This window comes from Aptenodytes forsteri, unplaced genomic scaffold, assembly GCF_000699145.1.
Source record: "Aptenodytes forsteri isolate BGI_AS27 unplaced genomic scaffold, ASM69914v1 Scaffold255, whole genome shotgun sequence".
NCBI classification, from domain to species: domain Eukaryota; kingdom Metazoa; phylum Chordata; class Aves; order Sphenisciformes; family Spheniscidae; genus Aptenodytes; species Aptenodytes forsteri.
This window is the reverse complement of record NW_008794888.1, coordinates 3,320,816-3,339,815: the sequence shown is the minus strand read 5'-3', so window position 1 is coordinate 3,339,815 and position 19,000 is coordinate 3,320,816. Positions and strand designations below refer to the sequence as shown.

The 19,000-nt window shown below is 39.9% G+C and overlaps 1 protein-coding gene across 3 annotated transcripts in view; it reads right to left on the bottom strand.

The window, feature by feature from the left end:
• Positions 1-19,000, bottom strand: part of RBMS1 (RNA binding motif single stranded interacting protein 1) — a 117,087-nt gene that overhangs the window by 97,001 nt on the left and 1,086 nt on the right. The gene's annotated exons all lie outside the window — the stretch shown is intronic.

The window sequence follows — 19,000 nt, the reverse complement described above, 5'->3', positions numbered from 1 at the left end:
CGCCCGGCTCGGTCCCGATCCCTGAGGTGGCTCTGGACGCCCCGCAATTCCCCGGCTGATGCAGCGAGAGCTGATTTTTGTGTAACGCGCACACGCACACACACCACACCCCCAACCTGCAGGTCTGACTGCTCCGAGTGCAGTAAATATTGTAGGTTTTAACTCTCAAGTTTTTCTTGGTCAGAGATGGGGAGAGGGGGAGGAACATCCGGCCAAAGCCCCCATTAATGTCTCAAGGCAGTATTTGGGAAGCAGGGGGAAATTCCGATTTTCTTCACAAAATTTGGGCCTAGGAAACGTTACAGTTCTTGGGCAACAAGACTGGGACACGTGGAGAAAAGGGGTTTCCAACTTCACTCACTATTACTCTGCATTGTTTACATTATTACATTTACATTACCCAGTGATGCCGGTAATCTAGTTTTTAAGAAGTCCAGAGTTACAGTTCCGTCAAGCCACTGAGTTTCTGATTGGTAACGCTGCAGAAGACCTTCTGGTATGAACATGCATCATCAGGCACCTTTTGGTTTCTCTTCCTCTTTCTGATAATACCGTGGCCCTTAAATCACACACACAAACATGACAATGAGAAACAGCTGGGAAGAAACAAAAAATTGCCAGGTAGTTCATTACTGAAAGGCCGAGTAACATAGTGTCATCTGACAACACTAGTATCTACAAAAGCCATAACCTTCAGTTACTCAGTTCCCTAGAAATAATCACCAAGTATTTCGGTATCCTAATACCCTGCCACCACAGTTCAGAGCCTGTCTGAGTACAGCCGACAGTAAGAAAGCACCGTCACTTGGCAGAACGACATTCTGCATAACTTTCCTTTTTTTTTCCCTCTTTCAAGTCCTAAAATGGATCTCATTCAGTTTGGCCTTGATTTGATAACACAAGTTTAAGGGCTGCTAGTACTGGATGAAAAGCACTGCAGCCACATGGTGATCACTGCCATTGAAAAACGTTTGATGGAATAAGTTTGTACCGGCAGACTTTATGCCAGATCAGGTACCGTCTGTCTGTACTACCCTAACTTTATGCTGGATCACGGATCATTTGCATTCCCACTACTGGCATAAAGTTAGCACAGAGGCTTAAAGCTAGGATAAATTCATATTCCCCGCTCTGGTTAAGGCTGTAGCCTCATGCCAGCTTTACAACAACATCAGCTGGCATCACTGCTGAAAAAAGCAATGATTCAGCAACTGATTCTGGGTGAAACCTTTTTTTTTCCCCTCTCTCTCTGATCAGGTTAGTTTTCTTCCAGATCATTTCCTTTGTCTGGTTCAGCATGTGGCTGTGCTACTGCTTGTGCCAGCGTAATGGAGGAGGTAGCATGGGAACAAAAATAGGCAGGGGCGAGAGGGTGGATATGACTGCTTGTTTTGGCAGCAGTATCAGATTATATTGGCTTAGTATGTTCATGTACCTGTGGCTTAATTTGATAGAAATGTAGCTGTGTGCTCATGCGCCTTCCCAAGATGTGCTACATACGGTAGTCGATCTGTGCTCCGGTCTTACTTATTATAGCCCCATGGTCACAGATGACACAATCGGATTCATTGCTGAAACACTGTCTTAAAGCAGTATAAACTGTAACGGTGACAAGCTACTTCTCCTGCTCAAATCTGTATTCCCAAACGAAAAATAGGAACAATGTTTTTCTGCACAGTGTTCTGGTCAGTAGAGGGGTGACAAAGCTTACATCTGCTACACCTACAGGAGGGCTTTGTTAGCTGGAGATGCGTAGAGTGACCACACCTTCCCCTCGCGGGGAAAAGCTTTTCAAAACCCATCAATCATCCCTTGCTTCCTTCCCTCTCCTCTTCCTGCCCCATCCCCCAGGGAAGAGGCTGGAGGGATGTAAACACTATATGCTCAATTGGGCCTATTCTCGGTCACTGTCATACCAGGGAAGGCACTCAAGAATATTCCAAAGCAGTGTCTGAAACGCTGCTGTCTTGCCCTCTCTGCCGCCACATGTCCCACAGCTTCCTGTGATTCGGACACGGATTTCCCTCTCTTGGATTCAATATGTGACACATTTCCCTTCGTTACCATTACTCTCTTTCCTCACATATTAGGAAATCACAAAACAACAAATATAATCCTGTAAACATCTACTAGATCACAATCAAATGGTATCTGCTTATTTATTGTTGTTAAAGAAAAACACGTTACAGAATTTTCTGGGAAGAAAACCTTGATGTCCTATCCTAAGTGCTAATCGACCTATCAACATTTTCTGTTCTTTTTAAAAGGCTTGAGTAATCTGTCTCTATTTTTGTCCCAAACAGGGAAATAGCTGCCTTCCAATAGCTATGACAAGGTTCTCAAGAATACAGAGCCAGACTCCTTACAGCAGTGTGGCTAGAGGGAAGGGGACAGCAGACCTAAATTGAAATGAGAGAGTTCCTGACTGGACATAAGGACCACCAGGCATTGCCCAGAGGGGCTGCGCAGTCCCCATCCTCGAACGTTTTCAAGACCAGAGTGCGTGCAAGCCCTAAGCAACCTGACCTGATCTCTTCGCTAATGCTGCTTTGGGCTGGAGGTTGGACTAGAGATCCCCTGAGGTCCCTCCCAACCTGAACCTATGCTCATATGAAAAAGCTGCTTTGTTCTTACTCCAGAACATAGGCAAAATGATTTCTATGTAAAACCCTGTATTTGAGATTAAGTTCATAAGGCTCGAGATAATTCCCTGGACTTTTCAGCACATGTAGTGCATATATCAGTTCAAGGTGGCTGGAGGTTGGACTAGAGATCCCCTGAGGTCCCTCCCAACCTGAACCTATGCTCATATGAAAAAGCTGCTTTGTTCTTACTCCAGAACATAGGCAAAATGATTTCTATGTAAAACCCTGTATTTGAGATTAAGTTCATAAGGCTCGAGATAATTCCCTGGACTTTTCAGCACATGTAGTGCATGTATCAGTTCAAGATACTGGTAAAAGTTCCCCTACATATTTTCTGGGATGTAAGAAGCATGCCTTGTTTGCAAAGAACAGTCTCAGTCTTACTGATTTAGCAATCCCAAAACGGAGACACCTAATCTATAAAATGTATACAGATGTGATAATTTAAATCATATTTTCAAGGACTTTATTATTAACTGTGTTACAACAGGTGTGAACAGACTTGCAGGTAGCCAGGCATCTTGCTGCTTACAGTTATAAATGAGCAATTCATTTTGATCCTGAGGGACAAAGGTGACCATAGGGTCTAAGAAAACCTAAGTGTCTGCATAAATTATGTTCAGAGCTTCTTTAAATTACCCAGAGTTGCTTATTCAGAAATAAGGAAAACTTGCTGAGCAGATCCGGCACATTTTGGAGCTACAATGTTGTAATTACATGTTCTGTTTTGTTTGGGGTTTCTTTATGTACAGTTCAGAAATTTAGGTTTGCAGAGAGACTGGGTAAGTATAAAAAGAAAGATTTCTCTGAAAACCTGGAGACAACTGGAAGTCCTCAAGAATCTTTCCAGTAATGTTTATCAGTCTTAATAAATAGTAGACTGGCAAAACTAAGCCATTATTTTCAAAACAGTTCTACACATTTAAGATGCTACTTTACCGTTTCTGTTCTAAATCAAATCCATGGCTTCCCTTATTTTTTCCAAAATTCAACCAAAGTAGCTATTTCACCTCAGGGCATTCAGTGCCTCTGTAGGACAGATGGTCCCTTAGCCCTGGATCTGCTTTAAAAGGGAAACTTTCAGTCTATTGCAAAACCCTGTGAGTCCAGGCTGGATCTCCTGAATTTCCTCACAACCCTGCTCTCCTGGCCACTTCAGGGCCTCCTGAAGACCCATAGTGGAGGACTGATTGTGGGCACCCCATTTCCGCACCTTCATGGGACCTAGAAGACCTATGGGCTTTCCACCACAATGCTCACTTGCTTGAGGACCCATCCTCTCATCACACCCAGTCATATGTAAAAAGCTACAAACCAGAGTAGGCAGGAGGCTGAGCCAAAACAATGCAAAAAAACTTTGAAATACCCTATGCAAGCCAAGGAAATGGTATGCAGGGCTGAATGTCTCTCTTTGAGAGACATTAAGCATTTCCTGAAAAGTGTTAATAATGGGGTATGGGAAGCTAAGTATCGTACAGAAGCAGATTTTTAATTTTAGGCTTAAATTCATCTATTCAGAAGTGAAAGCAAGAAAAGCATTTATAACAGCCAAAGGAATAAAGTAAACTTCATTACTTGGGAAGCTCCTTTAGAGATAAGTAATCTCATAATTAATTGTTTTTATTATTACTTAAGTATTCCCAGTACGCAGGTAATGAAAAAAAATATATCTGTATCTTGCTAAGTGAGGATGAGAAGGAAAGGTCAGTGGAAATGGGACGTAGTAATGCCAAGAACATGCAAAACACTTTCTGTATAAAAACTTCTGTAAATTTTCTTTTTTTTCCTTTAGAGATAAGTAATCTCATAATTAATTGTTTTTATTATTACTTAAGTATTCCCAGTACGCAGGTAATGAAAAAAAATATATCTGTATCTTGCTAAGTGAGGATGAGAAGGAAAGGTCAGTGGAAATGGGACGTAGTAATGCCAAGAACATGCAAAACACTTTCTGTATAAAAACTTCTGTAAATTTTCTTTTTTTTAGAAAAACAAAATTACTAAGAAACAATGACTTCTGCAGAAGTATATGATCTACTAAGAGTGAGGTATTGCACACAAAATGAGAAGCCGTTGTTTAAGAATGCAGTCTTCAAAATAACCACAGGAATATACTTAACAATAAGAAAAGAATCTCCATAACGATCACAACCAAAAGGGGAAGACAAATAATCTTTTCCAGCTGTACCATTTCAAATATTGGTACCAAGATACCAAATTATTTATATTCTAGATTAGAATACAAAAAATAAATTACTATAAAAATATACTGATTATAAAATACCTGTGCACAGTCACTATAACAGATTTCTCTCTCTGGGAATCCTCCAACCTGTCTCTGATTTTCCCATCACCTCTACTGTGGAGTTTTTTTCCCGTAAATCCAACAGCTCTCTGTGAAAAAAAGAGCAGTCCTCTGCTCCCTTCAGTTCACACAGAATGCCTCCGCTGTGGCCACTGCGTTTGTGCCTCCCATGACATGTTTTGACTCCTCCTACTCACTTTAGCTTGCAGTTCATTCCTTCCATGCTTCCTTAAATGTTCTTGGAAGGACACTTCATAAATTGCACAATTGTAAGTAATTGTTGCCATTCCTTCACTGGTGACTGGTGTTAATATGAACGTAGAGAGCAACACAATCTCTTGTTAATGCCATGCCAGCGCTTTATATTATGGAATGCATTATTTATTCTTTGAAAGCCACGACAAGATACTTCCTCACGGAAGAACTTCCACTGTCACACAAACACCCCCTTCCTAAACATACCCTGTGTATTCTGGGAAGCACAAGTATGAAACAGAATTACTGTCAAGGATTACTAGGTAAGAGGAATTTAAGGACGCTGCTCATAATCGGTAATTAAAACACAGGACAAAATCCAATCTTGATTTGTGGAATTAACTAAAATGACTCTAAAAGATGTGAATTCTGCCATTAGCTTGATAACGTTGCCAGACACTTGTTTGAACCTATAAAGCAGTCGAAGTCTGGAAACAGTTGCCAGATTTATTGTAGAACAAAATAATAAAGTCTGTCTGAAATGACAAAGTATATTGGTTTTTTCTGCTTTGTTATTAACTATGTAGGAAGTTATTCATCATTATATTAAAACATATTTATGTTTTAAGTGAGACTATTAAGAAGAGCTCACTGTTTCGACACGCTTTCTTGATTGTGTGTTTTTTACATTTTGTGCAGAATAAATTTATGGAACAGTAGAAGAAGAAGCGAAAATATTTGCTAAGTATTTTCTAGAAAACAATGATTCTATGCAGCTATTTGATTTTTTAATATATTTTACATATTTACATTTTAATACAAGTATTAATAAAAGATGAAGCAAAATCTGGAAATACACAAGTATTTTTTCTAAAACTTCAGAATTAGTATGAATCTAAAGTAGGGTTATATCTGCTAGTTTTCCAACAGAAAAGAGGCTCCTTCTAGCCACAGTTTGTTCAATTTTGGTGTGCTGGATTTTCTTGGATGAAATTTTTCAACGTGTGGGCCAGGCTTGAATGGTTACTATTTTACTAGACTCTTAGAAATAAGAAAGAAAAGAAATGAAAAGACTCTTACAATTAAAATATGTTTAAAGATTGAGAACAGTTAATGACACTGAAAAGATAAATCATTGCGCAGTGGTTAGAGTGGAAGGTCTGACCGAAAATCAGCCAGACATAAATTTTATTCCTTTGTGTGTTGTCTTCTTGGTATCTTAGTCTGTGAGATAGCTTCAGATTTGCCAGTGCTCTGCAGTTATGGAAAAAAAAAATTCAGACCCTTACCTGGTCTTTCCACATCTATAAAATGGGACATATACTTTGAAGCCTTGAATGAAATGCGCACTATTTGCATTATAAGCAAATTTTGTACTACAGCAACGAGGAGCGGGCTGGGATCGCAACATGCACTATACCCAAAATGGCTCATTGTGGAAAAAGAGGAAACAGGCAGAAAAAGTCACTTAAAATATGACATGCCAAAAAAGATGGAGTTATTGTCACTAGTGCAAAACCAGGCTTGCACACTCAAGCTATGGGCTTGAAGAATACCTGAGGAAAAACCAGGCCAGATACAGCTCTGCACACCTCTGCTGCAGACAGCAGTCACGCTGGCAGGAGCGACAAGCCAGACTGGAGATTGTGTACAGCAGGGGTATACGTGTGGGTATCTTGGAACAAAACCACAGAACATGGCTCTTTCCAGACAATGTCGTTGTCCTAAGACGACTCTTCTTGCTTTTTTTTTTTCTTTCCCTGGAACGAAGGCCTGTTGTGTTTGTTCGACAAATACTAGTGGTCAAGTGAAGAACTGACAGCTCTACCTGCTGACAAGCACTGTGCAAATTTTTCCTGTCCTCACACACATCCCTGTCAATTAACCTCACTTCTGACCTGCAAATGTCTTTACAGCGCTCAAACTCCCCTGAGTACACTGACAACACTGTACTGGCTCTCTGGTGTCCATTTACGTCACCTCAGTTGGAGTGTGAGAAACTAATTTCCATGTAGATTTCAAAGGGACATATAAATTTTATCTGTTTCAAAATTATAGCCTTTACCCTCCAAGTTTGTTTTATAATCACATATAAACAGAAAGACATTTGTTTACAATACACAATCTAATTATAATGACCTAATTTAGAGTATGAAGGGAAGAAACAAGATCATGTGGCAGAAGTTAAGCAAATATTCAATAATGAGTCTGAATCTTATCTCATTTTCAGTATCTTTAAAATAAAAGTATCCACATAAACCTTGATAGAATTGTTCCTGAAGTACCTGGTGGAGCTTACATCTTTGACAGGCATTATGGGTTTCAGTCTGCCAAAGAAGGTATAAACTGTTTTTTTTCCCCCCTAAAAATGCATGCTATACCCCTCCCAGTTTCAAAATTGCATACGTGTTACATTTATAGCACCTACACAACACCAATATAACACGGAACCAAATGATCAACAGATACACCTTCAGAATAAGAAAATTGTTCCTCCCGTGTAAATTCAGCACTCATAAATGTCATCCTCCCGGTGGTCATGGCAATGAAAGACCCCCACCAGCAAGGCACTCGGCATCTGCAGTGGAAGGTTCCCTGCGCCTTGTGATTGTCTGTAACCGGCAGAGCCCACTCTCGGGGGTGAGAGAAGGATGTAGCTCCTGCTGATGCAGCCCTTCCCTGAAGGCCTATAGGATCCTACACCTGGAGGTATAGGATGTGGCTGATGCACCACAGACAGGTGAAAAGCAGAACCAGAACACCAAAGCCATTTTCTGACACACTGTACAGCCATCAGCTGCAAACAGGCTTTTTTGCCACTTCCACTCTGAGCTAAACTAGCAACAAACCTCATTGCTATCCCAAGTCTGTGTCTTCACCTTCATTATTTCAGTTCCTGTAATTTTAAATTCAGAGATAATCTGAATATTTATTTTCAGTAATCAGTAAATTAATCAAGATGGCTAGGACAATTTATTTCAGGGAGTAATTCATAGTTATTTACTAATTGTTCTGTACTAAGTGTCATGGGCTGGCAGCAGCACAAATTGTGGTGGGAAAATATTTCATTGCATCATAATTAAGTTTTAGATTTATTTAGGTAAATAGATTCTTAAAGTTGTTTTCCACACATTCTCTCCAGTTGGATTCAAAGTATCTATCAGATACTGCACAACCATATTTCACAGGTCTGTTCATGAGTAGCAATACACATAAACCAAAGATAAAACCTGGAATGAAATCCTGGCCTGGTCAATAGGAGCTTTACTAGCGGGTCCCAGATTTCACCCAGAATGAAAGCACTTACACTGCGCTTTTGTGATCTACTGAGTGGATTTAACCGCTCTGGGATGCTGAAAAGGAGGAAATCTTCTGCTCCCTTCCCCCTTCCTACTCCAAGCTTCATGGTTTTGAGCCCTTTGCTTGATCCTCTCTTTCTTTTGCTTGCCGATTCAACTCACTAACCCAGCAGAAATCTTTCCGCTTTTCTTTCTGCCATGACAGGGAGTTGAGTTGGGTCACCGAGGTGTCTAACAAGACCATCACAAGTTAAGTGGCAGGAGCACACAGCTGGGAGAAGGCAAGGTAAGGAAGGTGTGTGTGTCCCCATGGGAGGAGGTGCTGCTGGCTGGGTGGCTTCTCTCGGTCTAGGGCTCCCGCATGGAATTTTACTGAGAACATTTTTCACTGGCGACCATTTTTTTAACCATACATTTCCAGACAGATTCCAGAAAAGTGAGGTTATTGCAACAACCAGACCCCAGCCATTTTGTGCAGATGTGCTGCAACAGAGTTGGGTGAGCAAGTTCGGATAACACAAGAATTAGGTTGAACTTTCGCCCCTAGTTCCAGCACTCTTTGAAGTTCTTCACTGCCTTGGCAACTCCTTCCCCTATCTTCCACTATTGCAGCTTCTGTCAGAGGCTCTGCATAGCCAGGATTTTCTCCGTCCTGGGATCTTCAAAAAAGAATTTTGCACTAAGCTCCCCAGGGACCAGATCTTCACAATGTTTCAGTGCCTGCAGTACAACTTGCTGCACTTATTTCTGAGCAGAGCAAAACTCCCAGCAGCGTTTGCTGAACGGGGCTCTAAGACAAAAAGGATCTCAGCAAATGGCTACGGGAACCTTCTAGGACTACTTACTAGGAGGAAATAGATCATCACCTTCTAGCAGGAAGCAAATTTGGACAATTTGTGTATTTTATATTGTGTATATATTATGTCCATAGTATTTTAACATGAATCTATGTGAACGTGTGCCCTTGCATGTACATCAGGTTTTTGTTACCGATCCACAAAACTACCAAATAAACAACTGCCCGCTTCAGGACCTGATCCAGTTGTCCCCTAATGTAATCCAGAAGTACCTAATAAAGACAACTGGGTACTATCATAATATTGCTTTTGACCCTAAGACACAATTTACCCTTCACTATTCTAAAGATCATTGAAAAGTTTTCACGTTAGTATTTGTTTACATAATTATAGATGGAGCTTTGTTGTATTTTTCATAGTTATCTGTCGGATATATTATTTAACCTGATTGGCTGAACTCCAGCCCAAAATACCATCCAACTATATTTGGTGAAGCACACACAAAATTATGTTTGGACAAACAGGTGGATTTTGGAGACCCACAGGTAACATTGCTGCAGAACACAGGCTTAGGTACTCTAGAAGCGAGGAGAGGTTAATGGCTTGGAAAGGCAAACATGCTTGCTTCTTATACCTTCATCGTAATCAGTTACTTTACAGCAGACAGTCTCATTACTATAAATTGCAACTAGAGGCATTTTTGCCTTGCAAAGGAATTCATAAAAACATGTCAGATCATGTCAGCTGAGACGTTATATAAATCACATTCTGCACAAAGTGAAAAAATACATTTTGCATCCAAGAAATTTCAGATTGTTTTCTGAGTAGAGCCCACTGTTTCACAACTCAAGAAGAATTTTAATCAGAATTACAGACACCATTTAAAAGACATGAAAAGAAAGTTGAAAATCTAAGTATGCCTAAATGCTTCCATTTTAATCCCCTTGTTCATTATATTTCCACTAAAGTTGCTACTTCATTCCACAGAAGGGTTGTTCCCAACACTGCCTCAGACCATTTAAGCCATATGCATTAACTTCTGCGCTTGCATATATGCAATCTAGTGACATTACCTGAGAAAAAGGAGCGTTCTTAAATCAACTACAAATGTACTGACAAGAGGTACGAGTAAAGAAAAATCCTTATGTTATAACACTAATTTCAACTACAGGCTCCTGACACCAGTTGCTAAAACCTGTGGAAACTACTAACTTTTTTGACATTATCAGATCTTTAGCTTTTTTTTATCTACTTCAGTATTCGGTAACTTGAGAAAGAATAAACCCTTTTTCCTAGTGATGACATACAATATGACGATTCATGTGAGTAAATCATGTAGGCACATGATTTTGCAGGAACTAGGCCGGAGTGAAAAAAAGCCAGAGCGCTGTATTAATCCCTTGGTGACTATATTCAGTGGGCTATGCATTGGCTACACCAGCAGATCTGACCAAACTGTTCTTACTCACAGAATGGAAAAGAAAAATAGGAGAGCTAAAACTTTGAGATATAAATGACTTAAACTGCAAAATAAAGACCAATCTGAATCTTCATGTAAAAAATTTAAACAATAAATTACGTATTTTGTATCAAAACACATAAACTCTGACCACAAATCCATTCGAGCAGAATCACACAAAACAAGTAACTCATGTTGAGCTTCCTTACTGTAATTTTTACTAGTGTCATTGTAGAATGCAGAAAAAAACTGTTTATTTTCCTTAAAACAATCAGGTTAAGTCTTTGAAATATCACCAATGTAGACAACCTTTAATTTTTTTAACAAAACAAAAGGCAGTTTTAAATTAACTAAGATGTTAATTCTAGAATATATTACCATAACGTTTCCATTTAAAATAATACATCCTCTTATAACCTATATTTTAGATTCCTCGGCTACAGTTGGTTTAAATACTTAAAACTGTCTAATTACTGATTTTCTATTATGTTTGGCTGATGAAATTCAAGAATCGACTCAAAACTGTGCTAGAAGTCCTTTGTCAAAATGTTAGAACAGCCAGGCAATGTGCCTCTCGGTAACCACCAGCTCCTTTTTGACTGTCAGTGTCGATTGCCTGCTAGGCAGCTCACCCTACAATGGATATTATTTTATGATATCTACCTATGGATCTTATTTTGTGCTGGACTACTAGACTACTCCTTGCTCCTTTCAAGAACTGTAAACTATACTTTCAGGAACTGTAAGCTATAAAGTAAACATACTGAAAAGGCAAAAAAAAAAAGAAAAAAAGTCATGCCTTTTTGTGCTGACAAACTCCAGGCTCCAGATGACACATAGTACTTAATGCTATTTACTCTACCACTGTAATTATTTGGTAGCTGATCAAACTAATAAACATACCATTTGGCAGAGTGGCTACTTGTTGTAGTGAGTAGACGCGACCTCCTTTTTTTTTTTTCACTGAGACTTTGCTACTCCTTTCGATCTGATTTAAGAGATGACTCTCCCCACCACAGCATTCCCTCTCCACATCCATGCCAACCACTTATTCCACCTTCAGAGCAGACATTACCACACTCCTTCACTGGATTGAATCAACTGTTCATGCGGGTGTGCTATGAAGTGGAAAAGGTAAACTAATACAGTTTAAATCTACAGATATACATATATATTTTTCCTAACGGGTTGATTTCCCAGTTCTGATGTAGAGAGCAGCTGTAACACGTAACAGGCTTGGCTAGACCCAGGCACAGAGGCAGGAACTTCTTAAATCCCACCCAACTGCTGAGGGAACAGCAATGTCGAGATGCAGTCTGACTGCAGAGCCCTGACCAGACTCAAAACTGAAAGCAAGCAGCTACTCAGGGTTTTACGTAGCAGCACATAAAATATTTTCATTTCAAGCGACATTTGCAAACACAGAATGTCCTTAGTTTTCTCTTCAGATCTCAATTAAACTTGCAAATGAAATCATCTTTGTTTAAGATCATACTTTAGGGAAAGACACTGCAATATACTATATGCTTGGAAACTACTTAATAAAGCTCCACAAAGAGAAGGAAAATGGTGCGATTTACCCATCTGAGTATCAGTGGTTTAAAAAACAAAATGATGTTGCACATTTAACAAAAAGCTTAAGTTCACCAATTTCCTCACATGTATGGCAAATCTTTCTTTAAAAGCTGAAATCATGGTTACAGTAACTTCCTATTCAGTCATTTCCTTAATTAAACCATTGAACTTTAATGTGAAATACAGCCATTACAAAACCAGAAAGGAATCTGAACAATAACAATCCAGTCAAATGGGCAGCGCAATAACCAACAGTGATGTCAAGAACACTGGCTGATACTTTTTGGTCTGAATCAATTATGCTGTGATTCCCTGAGATACTAAATCAAGTTTTAGGAAACTCTGTACTGGATCAAAGCTGCACTAGCCACGTGATGCGATGCAGTGAATACTCAGCACAAATGGGCTCTCCTTGGCAAAAGTTATTTAAAAAACAAACTGTATGTCATTTTTTTTCCAAATTTTTGAAAAGTGACAATTTTAGTCCAGCGATAGGTATGCCTCATCATAGTCTCAAACATCTGTACTGCTCTGTAACTGAAGATTACCCAACAGAGGCTTTTTTTAGTCCCTTTTTTTCTCCTTTCTACTCCAACACCGCAGTCCCCTGCGGTGCCCAAAATGTCGGTGTTCTCATTTTAAGCAGGCTCTTTCCCTTGGACAGTCACTGCATTCACGCTTGTCTTTGCCTCCCACAAATGATCCAAACACCCAAAAAGCCAACACCTTGGAGGACGCTGGTCACCACTGCTCAACCCAGGGCAGTGTCTGCTGCATCAGAGACAGTGCGTCTGTTCCCTTAGCGGTGCCAGAAACCCCGCCTGGCTCAGGAGCTGGTGATACACTGCCTGCATTTAGCAGAGAAAGAAGGCACCAGTGCAGGAAGACTGCTAGGAGCTCCGGGCAGGCTGCAGGTACTGCTCCACCTCTACGGTCATAAGCCCCACACTGTGCACTCTGCCTCAGCAGCAGCAATGCAGCTGGTGTGTGCTCATGCCTGATCTGGATCACATTTGCACAGCCAAGCGGTCCCACAGGGCACAGATCTGGCATTAATGATCATGGGACCACAGTATTAGGTTTTGATACTATTAGCTCTTTTCTGATGCCTAGACAGTAATAACATTGCGGGTCTCCAGTTACACAGCCAGCTCACGCTCTGGGTAGGTGCGAAGGGTCACAGAGTCATTGCAGGGAAGGTCATGATCTGGTTTTCAGGCTGGTTTAGGGTGCTGGGGCATGGTGTCTTCCTGAAGACGCAAGGCCACTAGCCGATCAAAACTGACAGCACCTTAGTTTTTGAGAGATGGGTAGGTCATTAAAAAATAAGAGTAAAAAAAGAGTTTACAAAGCAAATGCTATCAAAATTCTGGTGCCTGCTAACTAGACTATAGATACTCTTACATAAATCCTTACATTTGATCAGGATATTTTTGATTGGTATGATCAACGATTTTGCAAAATAATTGAAAATACATATACACTGACCTTTTTTTTTTGGTCTTACATATTTTACACCCCTTAACACCAAAAGTGAAAGGCAGGTTAGATACATGGAACTGAGTGATCCAATGGATCCATGTCTACCATACTTGAGTTACACTTAGACTTTAAATTGGGCTGAAGAGACGATGTTTAATTGTTAAGTGTAAACCTTGTTGCACAGATTGATACTCAGTGAAATGGGCATACTAAAACTTGTAATTTTTCCAGGTATCACCATACCTCCAAGAATTAAAAAAAAACCAAAACAACCAGACAAAACATCAGAGTTAAGAGATTACTTTAAGAAGACAATGATTCATTCAGGCTGTGGAGTAAGACACAATGGTGTTCTCTCCTCTGCCTCAAACAGGGCTCTTCTAAATGTTTCTCCTAGCTGATTTTATTCTTAATTGCTAAAAAAAATCCATAAAGATAAAAATCAAAAAATCCCTTAATTATGCATTTTAAAGTGCATGTTGTCTGCAGTTTGATCCCACTGCCAGACAGTGGGATTTTTTTTTCCATGTATTCAACAGGAATGGTAGGTATCATGTTGCTAACTTCAACACTGCAATCTGATTTACGCAGGCCAGCCCAAGTGGATAGCTACTGAAATCAGCTGGATTCTTTTATGGGTACAAGATAAAACTGTACAGATAACACTGAAGATTGAGTGCTAGGGCTAGAGCCTGCTGATGTATCTAATTGGCTGCACTAACACATCAACAGTCTCCCTGGCTTTGCCAGCAGAGTGCTGCACAGGAGCAGGCCGTGCCCCGGCGCACGCGGCAGGACCCTGCTTTTACCTTACGCTGGAAACGCCCTGCAGCGGAGATTTCTGGATAGACAGAGATCTTCTTTTCACAGGTGTAAATCCAAAGTGGTGACTTCTTGGTCCCGTTTACAAAATCTAATTTGGAACGCATCCTGGATTCCTCTGTCGCTAGGTGCTTGTAAAGCACCACAAGTATCGATGAGCTAGTAATTAAGTAATAATAGCCATAATAATATTGCAAAATTCATATATACTAGATAAGACCATAATCCTGCTGGATGATAATCCTGCTAACCAACTACTTTTCCCTTGAAATTAAAGACAAATGTAGATGGTATTCGGTAACATGCTATTATTAATACTGCTTTTACTTTACAAACTCTTTAAGAGAAGTATTTTTCAGTAATTGTTTAAGAAAAAACAGTACTTTTATAATAAACCTGTTAAACAAACAGACTGACACACAGAGATACTGAGGCTTTGTTTGTAATGAAGATACTTTATTAAAGGGAAAATAAATCTGCTTCTGGGCTGGATCTCCAAATTGAAAGGGTTTTTCAGGTGATGGAAGTGAGTATTGTGCTGGGTCTCCAGCCTGATTACTTCCTGCAGGGATGGTTTTGCCATTGTGCCACCACCCCTCCCCTGTGACTTCTAAACAACCCAGGGTCACTGTGTCCTCTCTTTAATTAGTATCTCACTGCTGGAGGGAGGGGAGAATGTCAAGGAAAAAAAGAATGAGAAGACACTGTAAACAAAGGTCCTCAGGGGCATCTTAACAATTTGGACAAGGAATGGAAAAAATGCTCAGCTCTTTTGTCAGCGGTAAAAAGGAAAAAACTGGTTGGGCTGGGCAGAATTTTAATTTTAGTTATATGAATTTGGATAAAATAAAGAGAAATCATGCTAAGAAAGAAACTAATTTTGTTCCCAAGAGGGCTTTATCATCCAACAGATGAGTATATAATCTACCTTTTACAAGAAAGCCAACTAATATACGGTGTTCCAACCATAAAGCAGCCAAAGCCCTAAGCCCTACTCTGCTTCCCTAAGAGCCATAACCGAGCTTAAGTGGGGTGAAAGCAATTATTTTTATTTGCGTTAAAACTTCCAATGCATATTTTTTGTACAAAAGTATTTGTCCTGCAATGAGTAGTCTGTTGCATTACTGCAATTTACACCTATATTTTCAACAGAAAAATAAATTATCCAAAAATAAAGTAAAAAAGCATATAAAGCAATAAAAGAAAGCCACCACTTCACACTAGATAATTAACTTGCCCTGAAAGTTCTCTAGACTGATGAATCACAAAAATAGCAGATATTATTAAAGACTGTCCTTATCAAATGGGAAATGCTGTGCATATGAACGTACGGGTTAAGAGTTAAAACATTTACCTTTTTTACTTTCCAGAATCCACAATATGACACATAGGAGAAATTTTGCTGATGTTTTGTTAGCTAAATACAGCCTAAAGGTCAGTGCTTACACAAAATTTAACTTTTCTTAGAATTTAGAGTATTTTACAATATTTCAGATTACTTTTTTCTGTTCTCTCCTGGTAAATCAGGAAGTGAAACGATTTTAAAGCAAAACTCCTGCTGAAAGGAGGGTTTCTCTTTAAAGCTGACGGCATGAGAAGTTAAATGGCAGTTTGTCAGTCACTTGGCTAGCTATTGTAGCACATAGTAGGTGGCCTTCCCCTCCTGGAATTTCCTGCTCCAAGGTAGGCCCTTAGGTTACTCATGCCGTAAGTAAAGGGAAAGGGAAGAGAAACCACACGCTTCGGAAGAAAACCGTACATGCAAGGAGTTGCAGAAGAAACACACGTTGGAACATCCCAGTGGAAACGAGCGCCCCAAATTCAACCCGGAGCTGGCACTCGCACCCCATCCTAGCGCCTGCTGCCTGGAGCATTCAGGAGTGGATCTCTCTCAATTTCTGCTGTCAATGTGGTCGCAGTTTGATGTGAAATAATGAAATGCTAATAAGGAAGAAGGGGAATAGACTCTGTAACCTGTGGCTATGGCACTCATCCCAAATATAAGGAAACCATATTCGAATCTTTGCCCTTGTATTCTGCTTCCAAGCTACTGAATGCAGAATATATGCAAAATACATTTAGATCCATAGGTACATAGAGAATTAGGTACCAGCTAAGGCAGGACTTTACTGGAGTGCCCCAATGACTGACTCAGCTGCTCAGCTCCTACAAGGATTTAAACATTCTGTTCCTCTATTTAAAATTTAAATACAACGGAGCAATTTGGGTTTGGTGTGTTGTTCTTTTTGGTCTTGTTTTGAAGTCCTGGATCATGAAGCCAGATGAACGATAGACTTATGTCAACAATTCTAACATGCAGCTTCAGTACGTGGATGCTTTTGGTTTTGTTTTGCATTTTGAAGCTCATGTAGCCTCAGCAGTGTAGTCACCACAAGGTGGGTTTCAGCTTCAATAGCGTAAGTCTGGCTGGGAGCTGAGCATTATTCCGTGGTTTTAGTCTATACCACAAAAGTGACGCTTACCAGTACGCAGGCTAGCTCAGTTTCTACCTTTGGATCGCAGTATAAATATATCCAGAATCTCACATTTCATCTTAAATATATAAAAAAACACAGAATACCTCCCACCCCTTCTGTGTAACACTGCAGTGTTAAACTGAAGAACAGCCTGATTTCTAAAAATTTTTTCTTTACAAAATCAGATGTAGCTTTTAAATACCTGTCTTTTTTTAATCAGTCTCATGATTTTCATGACTGGACTTATGATGCCAAACACTTAGGGCAGGTAAGAGTGCCATTCTTTGTGCCCTAACTCCTCTCCTCTACCACCTCGCACAACCACAGCAGAAAATTCTTCTTTTAAAAAAAAACCAACAAAAACAAACCCAGCAAACTAATGCACTCTCTGGGCGAGGGGAAATAAAAAGCACATTTGAAACGTATGAATTTTAGCTTTAAAAACACTGACATTGATTAAAGATTTCCATAGTGTACAATTTACAAGAAATTACCTCAGCAGGGTGAATGGATTCGGTTTCATAATCACAAAGTTCCCTAACTCCATGGTATTATATTCCAAGCAAGCTTGTATATTAAGTTTAATTTCACTTTTTTCAGGAAGTGATTTTACTCAAGATTGAATACAGCTGTTAGCGGAGTTCACTGTTCCAAAAATGTTTCTATGCAAACTGAAAAAAGAGACATTTCTGGAGGCGAGGATTCGCATCCTGATTCTGAAACACAGAATGCTTTGGAGAAGCCAAGCTCCGCTTCCAGAAAATGTTACTGAAGAAACAGAGTCTTCAAATATTTAAATACTAAAGAATGGGAGAAAGGTCTGTGTAATGCATTTGATGACTTAAATGGATTGCTCAATCTTGCTTGACAACACAAAGCTAGCACGCTCGCTGGTTTTACGAAAAGAAACACGATGATAGATACACCACTTCTTGTTTTGTTCCAAGCATTAGTATTAAAAACCCACTTATTGGGGGGGTATAGTTTCATTTACTATTTCATCTTGATTCTGTTCTTTTAATATACACAGAAATGTATGCTGGCATACAGAACAGGGCCTCTGCAGAGGAAACGCTGCCAGCTAGAAACACAGGATGTAATCGAGACCACAGGAGACACATACTCAGTTATAAATGTAACTATGCTGGAGGTATGGGAAAGAAAAAAAAAACCTCTTATTTTTCACTGCCAGTTTTAATTGTTTCAGTGACATTTTCCCACTCTTATTTTGTGCCAGTATAATGAGAAGAAAAATAATCAAATTTAATTACTTTTGCAGCTAAGATAACTGCAGGATTCAGCATTCAAGAGTCCAGCCGTTCATTTCTCCTTGAAGTAAGTCTCCGCTTGTTTTACGCACATCTCAGATGACAAGCACACATGCTTCGTGCAATGCAAGCTTTAGCAGGACACTATCTGGTCAAATGAGCCCCAAATGCATAATCAAAAACCCTATTAAAATCCCCTCAAAAAAAAAAAAACCTCCAAACCTTAAAAAATAATACTAAGCAAACTAAAATTTAAGACAAGCATAAATAAATAGTAACACTCAAACTCCCCACCAGCGTTTGCACCCCAGACACTCCGGCTTTCTGAGAACCAGGAAGTAAAACGAACTGAAAAACTGAAAAAAGCTAAACCAATTACTTTCTTTTCTACAACAAAATGTTTTCTCTAAAGCAATCAAGAGTAAGCCAGGTCCCTAAAACGCTCCCAGTTTTAATAATAAACGGTATTCATCATAACACGGCTTAAGGCTTTTAAAATTTGTTTTTAATAGACGGCCGAAACCACCCGCTGAAGGGCAGGCGAGCGCGGGGTGAGGGGCGCGGGCACGGCCTCACGACACACACCCGGGCGCCTTAAGGACACGCCGACTCGCTTATCGTTCGTGTCCTGCGCTTCCCACCGCGGCGTGGAAATACCCCCCCGAAGCGCGGGCGG